The 22,324-nt window shown below is 35.2% G+C and overlaps 1 protein-coding gene across 2 annotated transcripts in view; it reads right to left on the reverse strand.

Annotated features, from left to right (window-relative positions):
- LOC145688054 (rho GTPase-activating protein 45-like) overlaps positions 1-22,324 on the reverse strand; it is a 271,266-nt gene that overhangs the window by 93,980 nt on the left and 154,962 nt on the right. Inside the window, exon 1 of one of the 2 annotated variants that reach the window (XM_081761759.1) lies at positions 10,404-10,564. The exons of the other annotated variant lie outside the window; for it this stretch is intronic. The gene's annotated coding sequence lies outside the window, so the exon portion shown is untranslated. Of the gene's footprint in view, positions 1-10,403; positions 10,565-22,324 lie in introns of those variants that run through there. 2 annotated transcript variants of the gene reach the window in all.

Raw genomic sequence — 22,324 nt, forward strand, 5'->3', positions numbered from 1 at the left:
TATACTATGCAAGAACAAAAAAAAAAAAAAAAAAAAAAAAAAAAAAAAAAAAAAAAAAAAAAACGTGCATACCTCCAACACAATTCCAATTAATATCTTCTGGGCGAGAAAATGATCACAAATCACCATCTCACTATCTCACGCCTATACATCCATTGAAACTGTCCTCACAAAAAAGTGACTATTCCATTTACTATTCTGAACAATATATCTTAGATTAAGTTGATTTTTTTTTAGTGACTTCTCAATCTGTATTGCTATTCTTCAGGGTTGGCTGGTTTAAACCAAGGTGGTTTAAACCTTGGTTTAAACCAGCTGTTTTTTTTTTCCAAAAAAACCAACTGGTTTAAACCAAACAAAAAAAAAAAGAAAAGAAAGAAAGAAAAATGCTTTAAATTGTGTGAACTTCATGGTGACGTCTCCACATATGAAACCATCTGCATTACGTTTATGTACTTTTCACCTTTTAATCAAGGGGTCCCGTGTTTAATTCTCGGTCGAACCACAACCCCTCTTTCAAGTGTAAACCAAGTAGCGATTCGAGGTGTCCCTTTAAGCGAAAGTCTTCTCCGTGATAACCTTGGTATTTCATAAGGATGTTAAGCCTAAACATACGAAACAAAACCAAATTATATATTTCTACTTGCCTGAATGCCTGTTATTTTATAAAGAAGCCAAGGTTCCTTAAATATATGTATAGAAATTGGCAAAATTTATCAACTGCCTACGCAGCTTCCAACATCAGCTTGGATTTGACTTTGTTTTAATTTTATTGAATGATATCTAAATACCAAATTTGTAATTTAATACCTCAGTTTTAGCGTAGTGACTATGATACGTTGACCTTAAAATTTTATATACAAATGCATTTAAAGTAATAACAGGATTTTCCCAATAGCTAAGGCGGGAGTTTCCCGATTTATATATAATTGTATAATGTTTTTACTTGTGTAACTGTTTATCTTTTTGTCCTTCTGAAATGACTCTTGACAATTATATTAACAACGAGGCCTATGTAAAGATCAGTACAACGTATTTTTAACAGGAGTCCTTCGTGAGTGAGTCGGCAATCGCATTTGTGACCAATTAGTCCCGTTTTCGTGTCGAAATGGACATTTTTTCTTGGATGAAGCCCAGACGCGGTTTGGATTCCGCTTTAAGCTTATGTGACCCCTTTCAGCATAACCTTCTTGTTGCATAATAACACCAAGGCAAAACAAACTAATTTCTGTCCATATCTAATATAAATACATAGAGTAAATTATTTAAACAAAAAAAAACCTGGTTTAAACCAAAAAACCGGGTTTAAACCAAAAAAACCCGTTTTTTTGTTTTTTTCAATAAAAACCATGGTTTTTGCCAACCCTGCTATTCTTTCATCATGTGAACCTGTGATCATATCCTTTTTAAGCAAAATTGAACTTTTTTCTTTTCATTATCCTGATGATAGGCACTGAGGGCTATCTCGAAATACATTAGTTATTTTATTTTATTTTATTTATTTATTTATTTTTGAAAGTTTTAAAGGTAAGCCTTTCATTTCTTCTTTCTTTTGAAAATTTATTTATTTGGTTCGTTTCTCACATTTAAATTATATATTATTAAACTCACAGCATGTTATGTAGAACCCTATATTATATACTAGTTATTATTTTTCGTTACGTTGTTATAACTATATTTTAAAATGAATATCTAATAAAGAATGGTTAATGCCAAGACTGTTACGGTAATCAGTTTTTTTTTTAATTTATTTTAGAAAACTTTATTTTAAAACAAAAGGTATAAATAAATATGGATACGTGAGTCCTATATGACAAGCACATGTAATTTTAGGATTAGAACCCTAACGATAATGAATGTACGTGCCTGAAAAAGCAAGCTAAGGAAAATTTATTTATCAAACAAACTTTCAGATACAGCTTGCGAAGTCAATTTATAATGGAATAAACTAGTGATGTGCATTGCTAAAGCGAGCACAAGTTTTTTTTTTTTTTTAATTAAATGTGTTATGTTTTAAATGAAATCTGAGGAGCCCAACAGCTTCTCCCTGCCCCGAACCGGAATATACAGAAATCTTACTTGTGCAGACTACATAGCACAAGGTGCTGTTTTTTTTTTCTTTCACGAATATTGTTTTATATACTGTATTTATGCTTCTAATGGCTGTGTCCTCCAGAAGTTTACTGAACAATGGGGATATAACGTCACCTATAAAATACGATTTTTGAAGGTATTAAGAGTCGATTATGTCAAAAAGGGATTGAATATATAATACAATTTTAGTGAATCTCCTATTGTAAATATACACCATAATAAATAGTACTTCTCCTTTGTCCACCTAGCTGGAAGGTGCGACTTTTTTCCATGGTTAATCTTTTCTTCTATTTTGTTCTGCATAAAATGTATTTATAGATATAACAGTTATGTCCTCCCAATGTTAACCTGGACCGCGAAAAGCCACGTCACTTATAGAATACCATGTTTGAATATACTAAGAATCGATTATTTCAAAAAAGCACGATATATATAACGAATTTCCAGTAGGACTTCCAGGCTCGCAACCAGAGGTGGGCTAGGGGTGCCTGGCCCCCCTAAACTTTTCGTGGCCCCTCCAGACCTCAACACAAACGACACAATTTAGATATGTGTAAGAAAACTTTTAATGACCTGCCCCCCCCCCCCGAAACTTCTGTGGCCGGTTGCGGGTCTGAGGACTTCTATTGTAAATCTGTACCATATCTTCGTTTGCCAATAGTAAGTGTTACAGCACACCCAATTTATTACAGCGAGCGTTGGCGAAGCTTCTACCATTCGACTCGATTGTCATCTGTGTATATGTCCGTCCGTCTGATTCACGATTACTCTTGTAAAATGTGAACTTTCTCGTAACTAAGCGCTTAAAGCATGCGACTTTGGCGCAAGAGACCCAGGTTCAATTCCCGGCGGGAGTAACGTGGTTCGAATCCCTTGTTAAGCTGTAGATCCATGTCTCATATAGCCTCTCTACTGAAAGGGACGCTAAAGTCAAGATCAAATCATCCTGTAAAACGTATCCGGTATGTGCCTACCTTCAATATGTTGAAACAACTCTATTGTTGGGGTTACAATCCACGAAATTAAGGACATGAATAGAGGTAAAATCAACTTCATGTTGCATTTGCGTACGAAACAATTTTGCAGTGTAATCTATGCAAAAATTATTCGACTTTTCGCAAAATGTATTGTATTTTTTTAATGTGATTCCGATTATTCTCACTGCTTAGTGTTAAAATCTGCCTGTAATGAAAGTGTGAATTCTCCTCCTCCTCCTTTCCCCCATCAGGATCTTTTAAAAAGTTTTACGATAAGTCGTAAAACATATTTTGTTAAATATATGAAAATGTTCTTTAAGGTTTTCCCACAGCCTTCGGTGCATGAGATTTTAAAACTATCAGGAGTCAGCGGTGAATACTGCCCCCAGCCTCACCCATTAAAAGATTATATTCCATGTTAACTATCATAAATAGGTCTTGATGCAATATGGCGCGTATTTTTTTAGACTTCACAATTATATTCACTACTTAGATTTAAAATCAATCACCATAAGACAGGGAAATTTTGTCCTACACCCCAATCCAAATGTTAAATAAATAAATAAATAAATAAATAAATAAAAATAAAAATAAACATGAGTTCTTACGTAATAGTTATTCCACTTTGACACAATATGATGTGTATGTTTATTGAGGCTCTCATACAATTCCTTATCCTTGGAATTAAAATCAGTCAAGAATGAGCAGCCAGTCTACCTCCCGAACAACACATACACTCTATGATTTTTTAAAAATGTACTACAATATAATTCGTAAAATAAAATACTTCGGTTTTGGAAGAATATGGCGTAAATTTTGTGAGGATTTCCAATCGTCTTTATTGATGGAGATGAAATAGATCAACAATGAGAGTGAATCTATCCCCTCCCCCTTCCGTTTGTGAATGAAGTATTTTGGTGAGAATTTCGTAACAATATTCCGATTTTTCTAAAACATAATGTGTATTTTGCTTAATATTTTAAATATTTGCTCGTATAATTTGAGGTTGAAAATAGTGCGAGGGAAAAAGCAGCATCACGCGCTTCAACAATGTACAGCATTACTAATTTAGTGCTTATGAAAACATAAGTGATTAACATAAAACTTAACTGAAGCGAGCGTTCGTGAAGCTTCAACCATTGGACTCGATTGGCATTTGTGTCTGTCCGTCTGCCCCACGATAACTCTCTTAAAACGTGCCCGATTTCAACAGAATATGCCTTCCTTCAACATGCAGAAAGATCCCTATTGTTTGGGCTTGCAATGTGTTAAGTACAAGGAGGTAAAATCCACCCCATGTTGCAAGTTTGCACATGACATGGAAGACAATTTTGCAAAATAAACTATGTAAAAATTATTCGATTATGCCAAACTTAGTGTTTATTTCTTTTATGGTATTGTAAATATCCTCACAGCTTCGGGTAAATCTGGAAGAAAGAAAAGGTCAAACTAACCCCATCCCCCTCAACTTGAAAAATATGTACCATGATAGTTTTCGTTAAAAATAAAGGTTCGATTTTCGTGTACTATCATGTCAAGCATTTTCTTTGAGGCTTCCCAATCATCCCTTCTGCAGGGAATTAAAATCACTAAAGTAGATTTACACTACTATCCCTTTTCCTCCGATTTAGTTCAGATTTCTACGATAATTTTCTAAAATCCACTCGGTTTGATACAAAATAATGAACATTTTCTCTGACTGTTTTTTTTTTCCCTATAAGCCACAATGCTTAGAATTAAAATCAGTCAAGAATGACCGTTGGAAAAATGAAGTGAAATCTTTGAGTTTTACGTCCTACAGTAACGCCGGGTAGACTAAACGAGACAGTGATGATGAGAAATAAATGGAACTATGGAATGAAGAAAGTGGGAAGAAACGGGAGAACACCGAGAAAACCCCACACGCGATGTTTGTCCACCACAAAGTTAACTTGACACGAGCTGGGATCGAACCAAGGACCCCAGGCACCAGAGTTGAACGCTCTACCACTGAGCTACCGCAGTCCTCGTGAAAAATGACTGCTGGATTCAGCCTCCTCATATAGGTCGAATTATTTCCGCACTCCCCCCTACAGCATGGATGATGGATTCTTTTTTGTGTAGGAAGGGGGCGCGGTAGCTCTGTGGTATAGCGCTCACCTCCGGTGCTTGGGGTCCCTGGTTCGATCCCAGCTCGCGCCGTGTGGACTTTGTGGTGGACAAACACCGTGCTCGTGGATTTTCTCGGGGTTCTCCCATTTCCTCCCACTTTCTTCATTCCACTATTTCATTCATTTCTCATCATCACAGTCTGCTTTAGCCTAACCGGCATAACCGTGGGACGTAAAACTCAAAGATTTTTTTTGTGTAGAAGTGCTACCCGCGAAGTTGTTCCGTCATTTTGGCGTAAAGGGTGTGACAAAGCTCCTAAAAACATTGTCTGCACTGCGTCCAGGTCCCACTTAAATCTTGATTGATGAACTTCATTCGTCTTTCCGAAACATACTCGTATAATGGCGGTTCCACGTTCCTCATCTATTTTACGGCACTCTTGCTTTTGGCTGAATATCATAAAGTGACCCACCCGTGACCCTTCATCGCTTCCCATTCCCTTATTAGCTATGCAACTCTCGGAGTACTGAGTGAGAGCAGTGTTGCCACTATTTTTTATCCAACCTATGTATGTTCTATGATAATTTTCGTAAATATGATTCGATGTTAACACAATATATGTATGTGTTTATTGAGGTTTTCACATAATCCACTCTCCTACAGATGAAGTCAATTGAATATGAGGACTCACTTACAACCCCCCGAATAATTATTTTTTTTTTAAAAAATAAGATGGCTTCCGCAAAAAATAGAATTTCGTCGAATATATTCTTTTCTTTCTGACAATTTCAAATCGTCTCAATTTCTTGCAGCTGAAATGGGTCAATAATGAGGATCGCATTCGTCCCAATTCTATATAACATATCTTCCAGAATATTTATTAAAAGCATTCCGATTTTTATTGAACATTGTGTGTGTGTTATCAAAAATTAGACTTACTCCTATAGTTTAGGATTGAAATTAGTAAGAGAGAGAGAATCACTCGGTTTAACATTGTACAATATCGCTAGTTACCTTTATTAGATTGGTAAGTATCAACTGCAACATAACCTATGCGTCAATATTTGCTCCACTAGAAACAGTCATAAATTAACTCACACAATCAATTATTCTCAGATTGACCGTTCTTCAACTTAAAATTTTTTATGGTACAAACCTTTACTAAGCTTTCAATCTAACAGTGTGTATATATGCAAACTTGTAACGTAGGGAGATTTTGCCCCTTATTCTTGACGTATTGCAAACTCAAAGAACAGGGTTATTTCCGCAAGTAGAAGGAAGGCACATATTAAGTTTCATTAAAATTGGATAAGTTTTACGAGAGTTCTAGTAGAACAGACGGACAGATTGACAGACACATGAATGTCAATCGAGTCCAATGGTAGAGACTTCGCTAACGTTCGTTTTACTAACAACTAAAACCAACAGCAATACCGAGAAATGGAAGTGGAAGAAAGTCGACTAGGGCCTTCATTTAACGGTACCATTCTGGTATTCCTCTGGTGAACTTGAGGGAAAACTTCAGTCACGATAGGTGGCAACCGGATTAGAACTGGAGACCTCTTGATTGCGAAGCAAAAGCACTAACGATTACTTTACACCTGCTTGGTTTAACTGTTCGGAAAGTATCGCCGTGAGCCTTGTTTACAGATATTATACTATCATTTGTTTGCTGGCACTGAAGAAATCTCTTGCTTCTACTTCCCTTAGCCTGGGACTAATCCTTGAACCTCTCATAAAACTAGCATACTCGCTATTCCAAGACATAAGTATCTATAAAATACACAGATGACTTTTTGTCTCTCTCCCATGTCTAAAAATAAATAGTAATGAAACTTCTAAATCAAATAATATATTTTCAATAGATTATTGAAAGCTAGATCACGTTATAAGAAAGTACAAGTTTTACAAAGCAAACCGACGGAAGACATCTCTTAATGCAGACAACAATGTTGCTTTCTAGCTTATGTTTTAAATTTTGTTAAAGTGGAAACAGAAACTCATCAACTTCGAATATTTCATAATAACATGTACTTTTATATTTAAAAAAAAAAAAAAAAAAATCAGAAATGTAGCTCAGTAAATTGTGTATAATAATACAAATTTAATTTGAAATTTCTTAATAAGTAAATGTTGAAAAATACTGAAGAATTTATGTTAATCCATAAATTACTTTAAATTTACATTTTCTTTAATTGTAAGTAGAAGTATAGAAATTAAAAACTTGTACTATGCAACTAAATGAAATACAGAGTGCGCTGGTAGTCAGAATAACAATTCGAAAAAAAAAGTCTGTTGAAACAAGCAAAAAACAAAACTTTCCTCAATCGAACTGCCGATTTTCTCTTCAAAAAACTGTTGTTTTTTTCAACCCTGCTCTTGGTGTATAGCCATCGTATTTTTTAAATGCATTTTCATTATTTCGTTTTCCTGAATGGACACTGGGTGTAAATGCTTAAATCGATTGCTCTCTTCAGAACACACAAAATTGCTTTATTTACATCTTATCCAAAAACTAAAAATAAATTTATAAGATGCTAAAATAGCCACCCACCTTCCTTTAAAATAGCATAATCTCGAAAACTTGCCTAAGAAATGTCAATATTTCGAATTAAAATAAAGCTCTCAATTGGTTATAGAAGATTCACATTTATTTAATTTCATACGTTGAAATGCAGAACTTTATAAAGAGAAGTGGATTTTTTTTTTCTTTTGACTGCACATAACATTAAACACTTTCCTGTCTTACTAAGTTGTGTGTTTCTATTACACATCTCTTATAAATATTTCGTAAAATATTTAAATTCCACATCAAAACATTTCATTGCTGAAATAAAAGTATCCCATTCCTTGTCAGAAAACTGAAGAAATAATACTATATTGTTGCCTGAACATCATAATACATTTTATTGCTACCGAAAACTTTGAGGAATGACTATTTTAGTTTGGGACATGTCGACTTGCAGGGTAAACATGAATAAACACGAAAAACAACGGCGTCTTAGATCAAGCAATAAGAATTCTCTTTATTCGAGCACACATCTTTAATGAATTCGTGTTGACTTTGTTTTATACGTGAGTAAACTGACATTGTAACTACAATTACATACAATGTCTGGAAGATATAATCTCTCACACGATTCAGTTAACTCAATTCCAGTATTGTTACTTAAATTACTTGTAGGAAAATAATAGTTTACAGGTAAACAAAGAGATGGATCATTATCACTCGGCATGTTGAAGCATAATACTTCGGTAAGTCAAATGAATGCTACACATTTACGTACAGGTATATTACGAGTAACTCCGGACGAAAAATTGTCAAAAATTTAAATGAAATGGTAATATTAAATCTCAATGCATGATCAGGTCTTAAGAGTTAATCTAGCGCAGTTTTGGAAAGCAGCAGAGTACCAGTTGTCAAAACTATTCGAATCACAACTGTCTTAAAATTACAGTTTACTCATCGCTATGGTAACATATGAAGTAGTGATCAGTGAATTAGTTTTTGATTATTCAACCGTACATGGAACCGATTTCAGTTTTATTATCCTTGTTTCATTATTTCAATTTTATTATCATATTTTCCTTGTTTACTGTACTGATCTGACGACCAAGACCAATTTTGATTCGAACCTACTTTACAAAGGCTAGAATGATATTTCCTAAATGGAAAGCAGCATGTCACAAAAATATTCGGAAATTGAAATAATTGACGTAGAAAATGTTCAAAAAAACATTTAATTATTAACATAATTTATTTGAAGTGTGTCCGGTATACTTATATAGTTCATTTTAATATACGAAAAATTTAAATACGAATAACTGTACATTAAGAACTTTTTAGATTCTATGCAGTAATCACCTCTAAATTGTACATTGCATTACTTATGACTGTACCGTGTAAATTCGTTAGTTATAATCGAAGTTGGAATTAAGTAAAGAGTGACGGTAATTTTCTTCTGTTGGGAAAATTTACAAATGGCTTGTATCATAGAAATGTTTTCTTTTCATCTTGTTTTGAAAATACTTCCCGGTAATTTCACTTTGATAAATTCTAAATAACATTTTATGCCGAAGCACTACTAACTTTCCGTACTATGAATTTACAACTTACTTCTCACTACTTCAATTTATTATTTTTCTATGTGGAACATATGATATAATAGGTAGGGAAGTTTAAACACGAATAAGCATTGAATAAAAGAGTAAATATTTATGGACTGCAAATATTAAAATGCACACACTCTGTGTTATGGATTGATACATTTAGGTATTTCAAAAGTACACGTTTCCGTGTATCATATCACGTTTTCATATACTTATATCTCTAATCTATACATATTTCCATATAGCATATCCTGTCTTTTATTTAGATAACCGCGACAGACAGATCTATTTTATATAGTAACACGCATCGCTTACAAGTTACGAGTGAATTTAATTGTCGTTTAGTACACTATCTATGTTTTATGTTTTAAAAATAAGACTTTCTTTTAAAAACATTTCTTGATCTTTGAGCCTTTGCTTCTCTAATACTTTTAAAGAATATATATTAAGAAATTCTCCTCTGAATTTGTCATCAGGTCTATAAATTTAGGGGATACCTCAATATAAATCGTGAGCACTTAAGTCACATTACGAAGTACGAGTACGAGTACATTACCACAATACTTATATCGTAGAAACTGCTTAAAATTTCACACCATTAAATATTTAATATGTAAATAGAATTTGCAATATAAGTACGTAATATAAGTGTTATCTTCCATATCGGGGTTTCTCAGATTATCCTTGTACTAACAAGCCAAATGCATTACGTGAGCAGTAACCTACATACTACAATACAATATTAGTAACGGTGAATTTAGAGTACTATGGACAATGCTGCTACCAATACTAAAGAATGACAGTACACCAGTAATGCACTAAAAATATGTTATGCAGAAACAATCGAGTTCCGCCCCCAAAACAATGCGATACTGTTTATCAGCAAATCATTATTTAATTAATTTATGTGTCACCACAAAAATCTCTGAGATATTTCGTAAATGTCAACTTTTCTCATTGCAGTAGAATGATTCACAAATCACAATTTTAAAGAAAATCACAAACGACCACTAAAGGCTCTATAATGGATATTTTATCTCACAGAGATCGCCTCCCATCTCACTACTCGGGAATCTTCTCACATCAAAGCATTTACATTCACACAAGTACTATTCAGCTATGAACACTCACGTATTTCCACTTTTAAAGTCTCCCTGATAATCAATTTCTCCTGTCTCAACTGATTAATAAGATCCTATACAACATCTAAATTCTTTTCTGATTTGTTTGATGCACTTGCCATTCCTAATGTATTCCTTCATTGTGTTGTGATTAACTGTTCTCAATCACAAAAACAGTGACCAAGATTTCATCACTGCTCCAGGTGAAATAGCACCAGTTCCTGTGAGTTTCGATTCCGTACCACGCGCATGTCAAATATTTCCCAATCATACACGCACAAATCAAAACAGGTTTCCGGAGATGAAAATAAAGCGTTTACTCCTACACGCGTTGTACGATATTACTAAATTAAATTGAGTGATTAGTAATGCTGCATATTGTAGAACCGAGCGAACATTTTTTTTCCCCCGCTAATTTCACATATCGCCTTATCATTCAAGTAATTCTATACTTTCCGAGAAAACACGATTTTGATCTTTGCTTCTTAAATTTCAGAATTATTATTATTATTATTATTATTATTATTATTATTATTATTATTATTATTATTATTATTATTATTATTATTATTATTATTATTGTCGAAAGTTACCCCAAAACACGATCTTAAGATGGGGAAAATTTTCTCCTTTGCCCTTAACTGCTGTCAACCATAAACAAGAGATCTCTTTGGAAAGCCTAAAAATATATACACAATGTTTACTGGAAGTTTTTTTGCTTGTTCTTTAAGAAGCGTTATCATTAAAATGGTTTCATGAGATGGGATGAATCCACTTTCTTCCCTCTGAATAATTTCAACACCAAACAGTTGCAGTAAGTCTAAAATTTCAAACTAAACAGACTATCGTCGATAAAGTTGTTTGTATTCTATAAATTTTTTGCGAACCACATCCTTAAATCGGGGGAAGGTATAAATTTTATCCCTTATCACTGTTCATTTCAACTCCAATCAGTGTTAGCCAAAAATATATAGGGTTAGCCAAAAATATCGGCAAGTAGTAACGAAATGCGTGCACGGAGGAAAAAAAAATGAAATCCTTCAGTTTAACGTCCCATGATTGTGTCCTTTAGGCTAAAGAAGACGATGACTAAAGCAAGTGAATAATGATGATGGAAAAATTGGTGGAATGAGAAAGTAAAAGGAAATGAAAGTACCCCGAGAAAATCCAAGGATACGATGTTGTTTACCGCAAACTTACATGGCCGGGACCCCACCCACCAGAGATAAGCGCCCTAACACTGAACCATATCCCCCCCTTTGCACGTGCACGAAGGAAAAGCATGTGTTGCAAGTGGGTATTGGTGCGAAAACTGCATTAAATAGCAGCCTTATTGGATTACGCCATATTGGATATATATATATATATATATATATATATATATATATATATATATATATATATATATATATATATATATATATATATATATAGGGTGTTAATGAACTATACCAACAAATTGTAACAGCTGATTCGTCACATCAAAATAAGAGAAAAAAGTTCATATGGACCCATGTCGAAAAGTGCATAGTGTCAGAGCTAGGGCTGTCCAAAATCGCGAAAAAGCCAAATTTCAACAGGTCTTATTTCGAATTTCAGGAATTCTGGATGATGGTGGTCCTTATCAGCCTTAAAGGAAGCCACGCATACACAATCCAAAAGAGACAATTTCGTCAATTTTCAATAGGTGTACAGGGCATTCCATGCAGGGTGTAATTCTCACATATGCTCTCAATAGAGTTTTCAGATACACCCTGATTTCTAGGTGGGTCCAAAGTAGACAGGAGGTGATGATTGGCAACAATGGATATCCAATGCTTCGGAGGGAAGTCGGAATTGTTAGAAAACGGTAGTTTCATGCTTTTTTGCGTTCGGAATAATGTGCGATCCGATGCATTTCGTCACGGCATATTTCACATTTTCTTCACTTATAAGCGTGAAAGAAAACATTGCAGCATACGTTCTCCCGACTACGAAAGACCGTGCTGCTGACGATCCTTAACACTTCCGACATCGCACCAAAGGATCCCATGTTCACTGCTATCAAGGCGTATTATCGTTTACCTACTTTTTACCAATCATAAAGTCAGAGCATATCTAAAAATTCGATTAATGGTATGTCTGGGAATTTCACCCTGTATGAAGCACGCTGTATACCCATTGAACATTAATGAAATATGTATTTTTGGATTGCATATGCGTGACTTCCTTTACGCGAATAAGGACCACCAACCACAGTTTCTGGAATTCGAAATAGGGCCTCTTGAAATTTGGCTTTTCCGCGATTTTGGACAGACCTAGCTCTGAAACTGTACACTTTCGCAATGGATCCATATGAACTTTTTCTCTTATTTCGATGTAAGGAATCACCTCTTACAGTTTGCCGGTATAGTTAATTAACACCCTGTATATATTCTTAATCCACGGTGAATCATTCGTTGTTCGTGTCTCACATCAGTTAGGGTATGGACCTCATACCATGCAAGGATAGTGTGAGCTGTTTATCAGAAAGCTCTTGGTGCAAAACAAGTGGACATATGAAAAGGATGTTTGGACCGAGACTGCATTCGTACTACTGTGGCATGCAAAAACTGAAAGACCTGGACAGATTGACAGGCATTGCAAAATCGTGAATGGCCACTAAAAACGCAGTCGAAACCCCTACTTCCTTTAAATCACAGCAGCAATGTTCTTGACGGCAGTAGCATATAGACCAGCGTTTCCCAACCTTTTTCAACTTGCGGCACACTATGGGTGTTACTTGGATTCTCGCGGCACACTTATAGATATTATTATTTGTAAATATAAAACACAGTGGTATTTTTCTATGATTATTGATCTCCTTCTTACAGAGAAGAAAGCCCTATCACTGGTTTTTCCCCGTGATAAACCATTATGCTTATTTTTCATTCTAATTTAAGAACAGAAACCAATTTCAATGAAATATTGGATTCAGGTTTTTAAAAATACGCTTTATTTAAAAAAAACTGTGTCCAACCTTTTACTAAGAATTAAGGTCACTAAATAACGAACGAACAAACAAATCTCTTTTACTTTTAAAACACAAATGTAGGTAATTTGTCGAAAGGATTGAATGATATTTTAAATTTTCAAGTTACGAAATAGTCTGCAATAATAAAGAAGCAATAATGGTCATAATAATGATAACCATTTTTTTTCAACATTAGAAATATACAGATCAGTAACTTGGTATGAAACTTAAAATTGTAGATTCATAGTAGAAGTTCATAGTAATGTGAAATACAAATATACATTTTTCCTTACGTTTTGCAATTTGATTGCTATAAAATTAATAATTTTGTTTCGATTCCTCGCGGCACACTAGTGGCCCATTCACGGCACACCGGTTGGGAAACGCTGATATAGACAGTTGTCTCCATCCCACTCCTTCAGGTTATCAGCACGGAACGCATCCCTCTGCTACGAGTGACTGTGACGTTGCCCTCGACTCAGGTCGCAATTTGGTATTTGCCTGTTGTCAAGTGTCTATTTCCTGAACATTGTTCTGTGACAATATAAACACGGCTTACACCTATTTCAGTAACGCGTTCGCTTAGACAGTTTCCTAGTTTATCTCTTGACATATAACAAGGTAACCTTTAACTACCCGCTTCTTTGCTTCTCTCATTGTGATCCACTGAGACAACGTGTTAGAGCTCGAACCTTTCGAGCTTCGGGTCCCTGGTTCGATCCGAGCACCCATCAACATTGTTATTCCTAGCGTGGGGTCCCTGATTCGATTCCTCGCCAAGTAAGTTTGTGGTGGACAACGTCGTGACCTAACGGGCCTATTTGCGGAACGTTAAACTCAAAGATTTTATTTCGGTTTTAATTTTGAAAAAGACTTTAAAAGAAATGAACAAAACAGGTAATGATGCATACAATCCAACCAACATAGAATAAGTTACGTATGACTATCAGCAGCAATAAAAGTTACTATTAGCTTTATACTAGTTGGCTTTATGAGATTGAAAAAGTAGTATAACCATCTATGACACCACACGATAACTCCTGAACGAAAGCGAAGTTTGGAATTCTATTTTTCTGCAACAGACAGCTATGGGAATGATTTCGGCTGAGTTCGTTAATGGAGTCAATCCGTTAATATCTTAACGGGTAACGGCGACTATCCATATCCCGTTTAAAATTTATAATATTCCTTAGTTTATATGAGTCTGCACAGATGCAAAGAAATTTTGGTTGCCTTAATAAAACGATATGTACTTTTTCTTACAAGCAAGGTTTTCCAAGTGCCACGCTCCAATTTGCTTGCAAATCCTGGAGTGAATAAAGGAATCAAAATTAGGACATACGTGCTTTTCTATGTCAGACAATGTGGGGGATGAAAGGAGTATACACCCTCCTAAAGTGCGAATACAGGACAATATGTTACCGTTTAGCAAGGCCATACCTAGCAACGCACAAAACGGATTCGCTTGAAACTCCTGCAGTGAATAAAGGAATCAAAAATAAGACATACGTATGTTTATATATATATATATATATATATATATATATATATATATATATATATATATATATCGGCCAACGTGGAGCTGAAGGGATAAAAACTTCCCTAAAGTGCGAACATAGGGCAATATGACAGGCCATAACTAGTTACGCCGTTAGAAACACACATTGGCTAATGTTGGAAAAGAGCTATAAGTTTAGTCACTTTACGTGAAACATTATTGTGCACCCGCTTAAATGCCCACAACCACGTTTTTGAGGCCGTAAATGAAGCAAGGTTATGTTCCTAACTTGCCTAGAAAGCCCACCGCTGCAGATCTACGTCAAGCAGCGGTAAATATGCATCTATTGAGGTTTGAAAGTTCTGTACCACGGCGAGCGACACCTCAGGCAATTTGTCTTTGCATGTTCCACCTGAAGAGGCTTGCTATTTCCAACAGTGCGACTGTTTTCGGAACGTTACCTCTTGTAGTGTCGCATAACGAACTGTAACGTCAATCTCTTTCATTTTCCACTCTTCTCTAGTTCAACTGCTTTCCTCTTGTATTCCAAGTCCACAGACTCATCATTTGTATCACTGCAGGTCCCTGATGTTCTCCCTCGGACATATTCCTCGTAAGTTTCAGGCACTTCTCCAGAGTCGGTGATGAAATTTGGTTCCATGACATCCTCATCCAAATCAAAGTGTACAATAAGTCTTCGTTGTATATTAGCATGACTTTATCTGCAGCGTCATTTATCAATTTCCGGAGCAAGTGTGTGTCTCAAAGCGTGTCTCTGCCCTGTTTGGAGTTGGTTCTGAATGTCTACAATAGCCAAATAGGCTGCAAATAGACGAATAACATTTAATGGGTTGACCCATTTTGGATAGGGCTCTATAACTTTGACTTATTACGGCCCAAATAAATATAATGATAAGCATGCTTTATTGTGCATATTTATATATCGTTCAGTGAACGTCATCAATGATATGTAGAACACAAGGCATACGATTAACACATTGACCATTGTTCAGTGATAACTTACCGGTACATTTGTACTTGAACATATTGCTCTGATAGATTCATTAATCTAGCGTGATTGTCTTTCTATTTATGCGAGATAACATTCCACTTGTAACACGATTATCAAGAATAAAACGAATTAAATTCAGTGTCCAATTGTCATGAATTGTTCGTAATCATAATCTAATTTTTAGTATCGTGTGATGTAACATTGCTCTAAACACTCAGGATCTTGCTTTCTAAAACAGGACAAATCAAACTGTAGTAACGAATTCCAAACTTTTCTCTCACCTTGGCCAATGTTTACAAGAGATCCATCTATTGTATTTTTTTTTCTTAAACGTCTCCATAGCAACAGTTTCAAGACAATCATAACAATGTATTTATTGTTCAGGAACTCATAGCACTTCTCACTTTGCGTGCAGATGATGACACAATATTCGTAATTGATTCGCCATTTGCCAGACGTATCGACTGCTATTATAATGTTTTCAACTCATTGTTTCTTGTTCTACAAAGTTTAAAAACATCTAGCGAATCTACAGATTGCGTTGCTCTTTATAGCCTTGCTGAAAGATGTCATATTGGTCTATGTTCTTACTTTAGGGAGTGTTTACAACCTTCATCCCCCACGTTGGCCGATATAAAAATCATATATATTATACTTTTGATTTCTTTATTCACTCCAGGAGTTTCAAGCAAATAAGCATTGTGCGTTGCTAGTTGGCCTTGTTAAAAGGTATCATATTGCCCTATGTTCGCACTTTAGAGGGGTATTTACCCCTCATTCCCCGCGTTGGTCGATATAAAAAAACACGCATTTCCTATTTTGATTACTTTATTCACTGCATCAGTTTCAAGCAAATCGGAGTGTCAGTTGGAAAACCTTGCTTGTAATAAAAAGTACACACTGACAACCTTGCTTGTTAGTACAATTATTTCGACCGAGTTTTTTTTAAAAAAGAAGTCAATTAGTTAGCATTTTCACAGGTAATAATCCGCCTTATGCAGAGTCGTTTTGACGTATGATTAGCGTCATGCTAAAGGCCTGACTACTGCAGGAAACATATGTTTGTCGAACTCTTTAGTGTGGCACTAATTACGCGTCAGAACGACTCTGCATAAGACCCAATCACTTTAACAGCGGATATTGATATCCCACATCTCATACATGGAAATAGATGCTAAGGTTAGAATCTTTATATTTTAAAAGGTAAAATAGTTTTTGAGGTTAAAAGTGATTTTGTGGTTAACAGATTTTAGAGGGGGATAAACCTATATATATATATATATATATATATATATATATATATATATATATATATATATATATATATTGGTGAGGTTAAGGCCTCCCATACTTGGGGTATAAGAGGGTGTATAATACTAACCGCTTCAATTATTAACATTCATAAATGTAAGCTTCGTGTGATCCTCGTTACTGCATTTATCAGAGTTTATTTTGGTGACTAATGATGCCCTCCCTGCTGGTCTAGTGGCCAGCACGTCCGTCTTTGGTGTACGGGTTCCCGGGTTCAATTCCACGTGGGAGAGCCTTTGGAATTTTAACTGTCTTGGATAAGTATGTGTTCGTGTCCCTGTCGAAGTTGGTAAAGATTAAATAAACCTTGTATACGAGGAAATTCGGGTGCTCAGAAAACTGAGGTATGATCGGTTGATTAAAAAAAAAGTGTCAGAGCGTTCACCTCTGGTGCTTGGTGTCCCTGGTTTGATCTCACCTCGCGCCAAGTGCATTTTGTGCTGAACAAACACCGTGTGCGTGGGTTTTCTTGGGTTATCCCTTTTCCTCCCTTTTCTTCATTTCATTTATTTCTCATCATCATTGTCTCCTTCAGTCTATACGCCATAATCGTGGGACGTAAAACTAAAATATTTAATTTCAGAATTTATATTTCTCTTATCTCAAATATAATATCTAAAATACATAGCCCTTTATCTAAAATATAATAATTGTATACATATTTTAACAATTACATTTGATCGAATACATTATTTGCCCGATTATGAAGTATCGCTTTCCTTCAGTTCAAGATTAAGAAAATATATTTCAAAAACTTTTTTTTTGTCTCCGATTCAGAAAGAGCCAAGGAGTCACTTATATTTGGATTCTGACTTACGATTTTGGAGGAATAGCTTAGTAGGAAGACATTAGAGGGCAAAATTGACTGGGAAAATCCACGAGATGCAAAACCTAGGCAACGAGAAAAATACTTGCAGACGAAGTTTTGTCAGTGGTTTAAAATAATTTTGCAAGTAGCAGACAGTTATTTTTGGCAAATTTAATGTTGGATTTTAATGTCCTTCGTTTTATATATAGTCTTAGAAACAATAAACTCGCTATTAATTTTAACCTTTTTTTCTTCATGAATTACTCTAATTCAGGAGAGTAGTTTATTTCAAGTAATAAATTTCATTTTTTTATGGTGACTGAATTAGTTATGCAACTCTCGAAATAATATTTACGAATCGTACCTTATCACTGTTACCAAATCGATTTGTAAGCTTAAATTAATGATACACCCAAAACAGAAACTGTTTCGTATATGCCTATCTATATACGCGTATCAATTGCTTGACATAGTTTTTTTTTTTAAAAAAAAAAAGCGAAAGAAACAAAGAAATTTTATGCTAATCAATTTTATTGAGTTTAGTCACTTCTGAAGCATATTTCTTTCTTTTCATTGATATATTTACGGTTTCCTTCATTTTGATTAACTATCTTATTGTTCCTTATTGCTTTGTATTTATTGTGTGCCTCTAAAGTAAACTAGCTTTCCTTTGTCTTTGATTTTACTTTTTCAAGTATTTCTGTTAAAAGAAAAAGTTTTATAGTAACAATTAGTATTGTTCAGATTTCATGACACGTTCGGTTTCCAGTTTATTTGTTTATTTGTTTATTTTTTTATTTTATTTTATTTGTTTATTTATTTTTTTTTTTGGAAAATCGAATTTTCGGTTTTGAAAATCGAAACGGGCTTTTCGGTTTCAAAAATCAAAATCGTCTTTTCGGTTTTGAAAACCAAAACCAATTTTCAGCTTTTGAAATCAAACATCTGTTTAAAAAATTGAAATTTTATTTCGATTTTGAAATAATATAATGCTTTCAAAATCCAACAACTGGTAATTTTGGTCATTTCTTCAGTACAAAAACGCTTTCAAGAGAATAAAAGTGGTCAAATTAGAAGGAATGTTATCCTCGTTCTTTCCATTTCTTGAAGATTACTATTCGCCTATTTCTTGAAGCATTCCCTATATAAGCAGTGCTGGAAACTAGAAATGTCAAACAGCGTTGGTAGTTTATTTATTTTGCATATAAATTTTTAAGTGTACCGTCCAATTAAAAGTGTTACATGTACCGCTCACAGATGACGAGAAGAACCCTAAAACAGGGGAAGCGGGGAAAGGTCAACGACACGGTCGAGTCCATTTTCGATTTTTGAGGTGTGGTCTATACTTACAAGTAAACCTTACGTTTGGGTGAATCGAGTTGCTGACTGAGACACATATGAGAAAGTAGTACTAAATGTGGTCAGTATTTCAGCGAAGTTGTAGGTGCGAAGCTCCAGGGATTTAGGAGATACAGCTACCAGAACATTACATGGAAGTACAGAATAGTCCTCATACAGTTGGAGGTAAAAGCTCTGTAAGACCTCTTGTAACGACAAAAGGTGAATAACAAATATATGGGCACATATTAGGACTAGGGGGAATTCATATAGTAAGAGTATACCTTTCGGTGGCCATCTTGAAATCCGCCATTTTGAATTAAAGTTAAGTTTTTAAAATAGGAATAGGGTCATGTGATACATGATCTAAGGCGCAAATTTAATCAGAAGAGCAATGGTGACGTTAATTTTGATTTACGCGCAATTGGTAAAAAGTTACAGGGAAATTAAATATTGTTGCAGCATATGTATTAGTCATTTACACCACCTTGTAAATTTTGTGTTAATAATAAATGAATAAAAAGCAAGTGGATAAATATTAGGTCTATGGTAAGAGTTGCCTTGATGGCGGCCATGTTCAAATCCGCCATTTTGAATCAGACAAAAGTTTTAAACAAAACGCATAACAGTGACACCTTATTAATAGCAAATTTTACCATAAATCCAACGGCATAACCATTTTTCGCTTTATCATTAACCAGCACAAAATTAAATGGGAATAGAGTAATGCAATAGATGACTTCGGGCTAAATTCGCTATTAATAAGGTGTCAATGTTATGCGTTTTGTTTAAAACTTTTGTCTGATTCAAAATGGCGGATTTGAACATGGCCGCCATCAAGGCAACTCTTACCATAGACCTAATATTTATCCACTTGCTTTTTATTCATTTATTATCATTAACACAAAATTTACAAGGTGGTGTAAATGACTAATACATATGCTGCAACAATATTTAATTTCCCTGTAACTTTTTACCAATTGCGTAAATCAAAATTAACGTCACCATTGCTCTTCTGATTAAATTTGCGCCTTAAATCATGTATCACATGACCCTATTCCTGTTTTAAAAACTTAACTTTAATTCAAAATGGCGGATTTCAAGATGGCCACCGAAAGGTATACTCTTACTATATGAATTCCCCCTAGTCCTAATATGTGCCCATATATTTGTTATTCACCTTTTGTCGTTACAAGAGGTCTTACAGAGATTTTACCTCCAACTGTATGAGGACTATTCTGTACTTCCATGTAATGTTCTGGTAGCTGTATCTCCTAAATCCCTGGAGCTTCGCACCTACAACTTCGCTGAAATACTGACCGCATTTAGTACTACTTTCTCATATGTGTCTCAGTCAGCAACTCGATTCACCCAAACGTAAGGTTTACTTGTTAGATGTCGTCTGCTACTCCGGGTAGTTATCTGTGTGCTATTCTGCGGTGTCATTTGAAACCCCCGTGCGAAAAGTGGGCGAGCCCATACCTACGTCACACTACTTCTGCTAGGGTTCTTCACGTCATCTGTGAGCTGTACAATCTCGCTATCAAGGGTGCCGGTATAAAAATTTAATGGAAAGAAATGTCGTAGTATGTCACACCAGAGTATAAGACCAATTTTAAGCATTCTGTAACATACTCAGCGCCGTAATAAATCTTTTCGGGGATCCGGTGCAAGAAAGATATTTCCCGTGACACCAATCAGCGATTTTTTCAAAAAGTGTAGGATGGTATGTTTACCCCCACCCCAGAATCATAGAGTTATTTTGAAGAATAACAGCTGAAACTTGATTTCCTTGTCAAAAGCCATAATAACGTACCACCTTGAATCGATTTGTAGTATATGTGATTCCCCGATTGGTTCTGCGATACCCTCTTCCCTCCTGGTCCCTAGCTCTCTCCTTCTGAGAGACATTAAAAAAAAAAGAGTCAGCCTACTAGATCTTCAACAAAGACGTATCCTATCTGTCTCAATACTAACTCTCGAATATTCAGAATGAATGGTACAAAGCACGAAAGGAAATACAAAGTCGGTAAATTTATTTTCTTCCTCCAGCACGCCATTGCCAATGGGAATCGAACGCATGACCGCATACAGTAAAGGCGTGCGCTAGCGATTAGACCAGTAAGGAATTCTATTTTGGTGTATGTTTTAGATAACGCAATGCGTTTATCTATAACACGTGCAAATCCATTCAATTCTGTACGACCAAACCAAATTGATCGAATTGTAATTTTATAACAGGACTAGACTTTGGCTAGTTGGGGGCTCCGCCCCCCAGACCCCGCGTTTCCTCGACCTACTGCCTCTCCTCTCTTATGTATCAGCCTTTGCATCAAGAGTGAATTTTGTGCATTTGCTATAAATATTTCCTGAATTTCGAACAGCTGGGGCCTTCGCCCCTGCGTTTACTCGGCCTACGGCCTCGTACCTCTTAAACCCAACATTCTACCAAATTTCAAGTTTCCTTTTCGTATGTCAACTATCTAAAAGAGAATATTTAGTATCCCAAGAAAACGCCCATTTAAATAACGTGGGAATTTCTTCATCCCTCCTTTAGACCCCTTAAAAACTAAAACTATTCACTTTTGGCAATTTTCCTGTGGATTACTAAGAAAGGCTAATCACGCGAAAAATGAAGTCATGCCAAATTTCATCATTCTAATCCTGTCGGAAGTGCCTAAGCATTTTGGGGTGTAGAAGATGTCTCATATAAATAACATGGGAAAGATTTTCAGTTCCCCATAAAACGACTCTACAGTTGGAATTTTTTATTTTTAGTCATTTACTTAGGTAGCGCTAACAAAAACGTACAAACAAGCAGAATTTCAAGTTTTTATTCCAATTCCAAGTACCTAAAACATGAGATTATAGGTTAAAAAAAGGTCCATTTTAACATGGGGAATTTCTTCACACACCCCTTTAGACCCCCTAAAATTAAAAAAAAAAATCACTTTTGACAATAGTCCCGG

The sequence above is a fragment of the Thermobia domestica genome, chromosome 6 (genome assembly GCF_964235325.1).
Source record: "Thermobia domestica chromosome 6, izTheDome1.hap1.1, whole genome shotgun sequence".
Lineage (NCBI taxonomy): Eukaryota > Metazoa > Arthropoda > Insecta > Zygentoma > Lepismatidae > Thermobia > Thermobia domestica.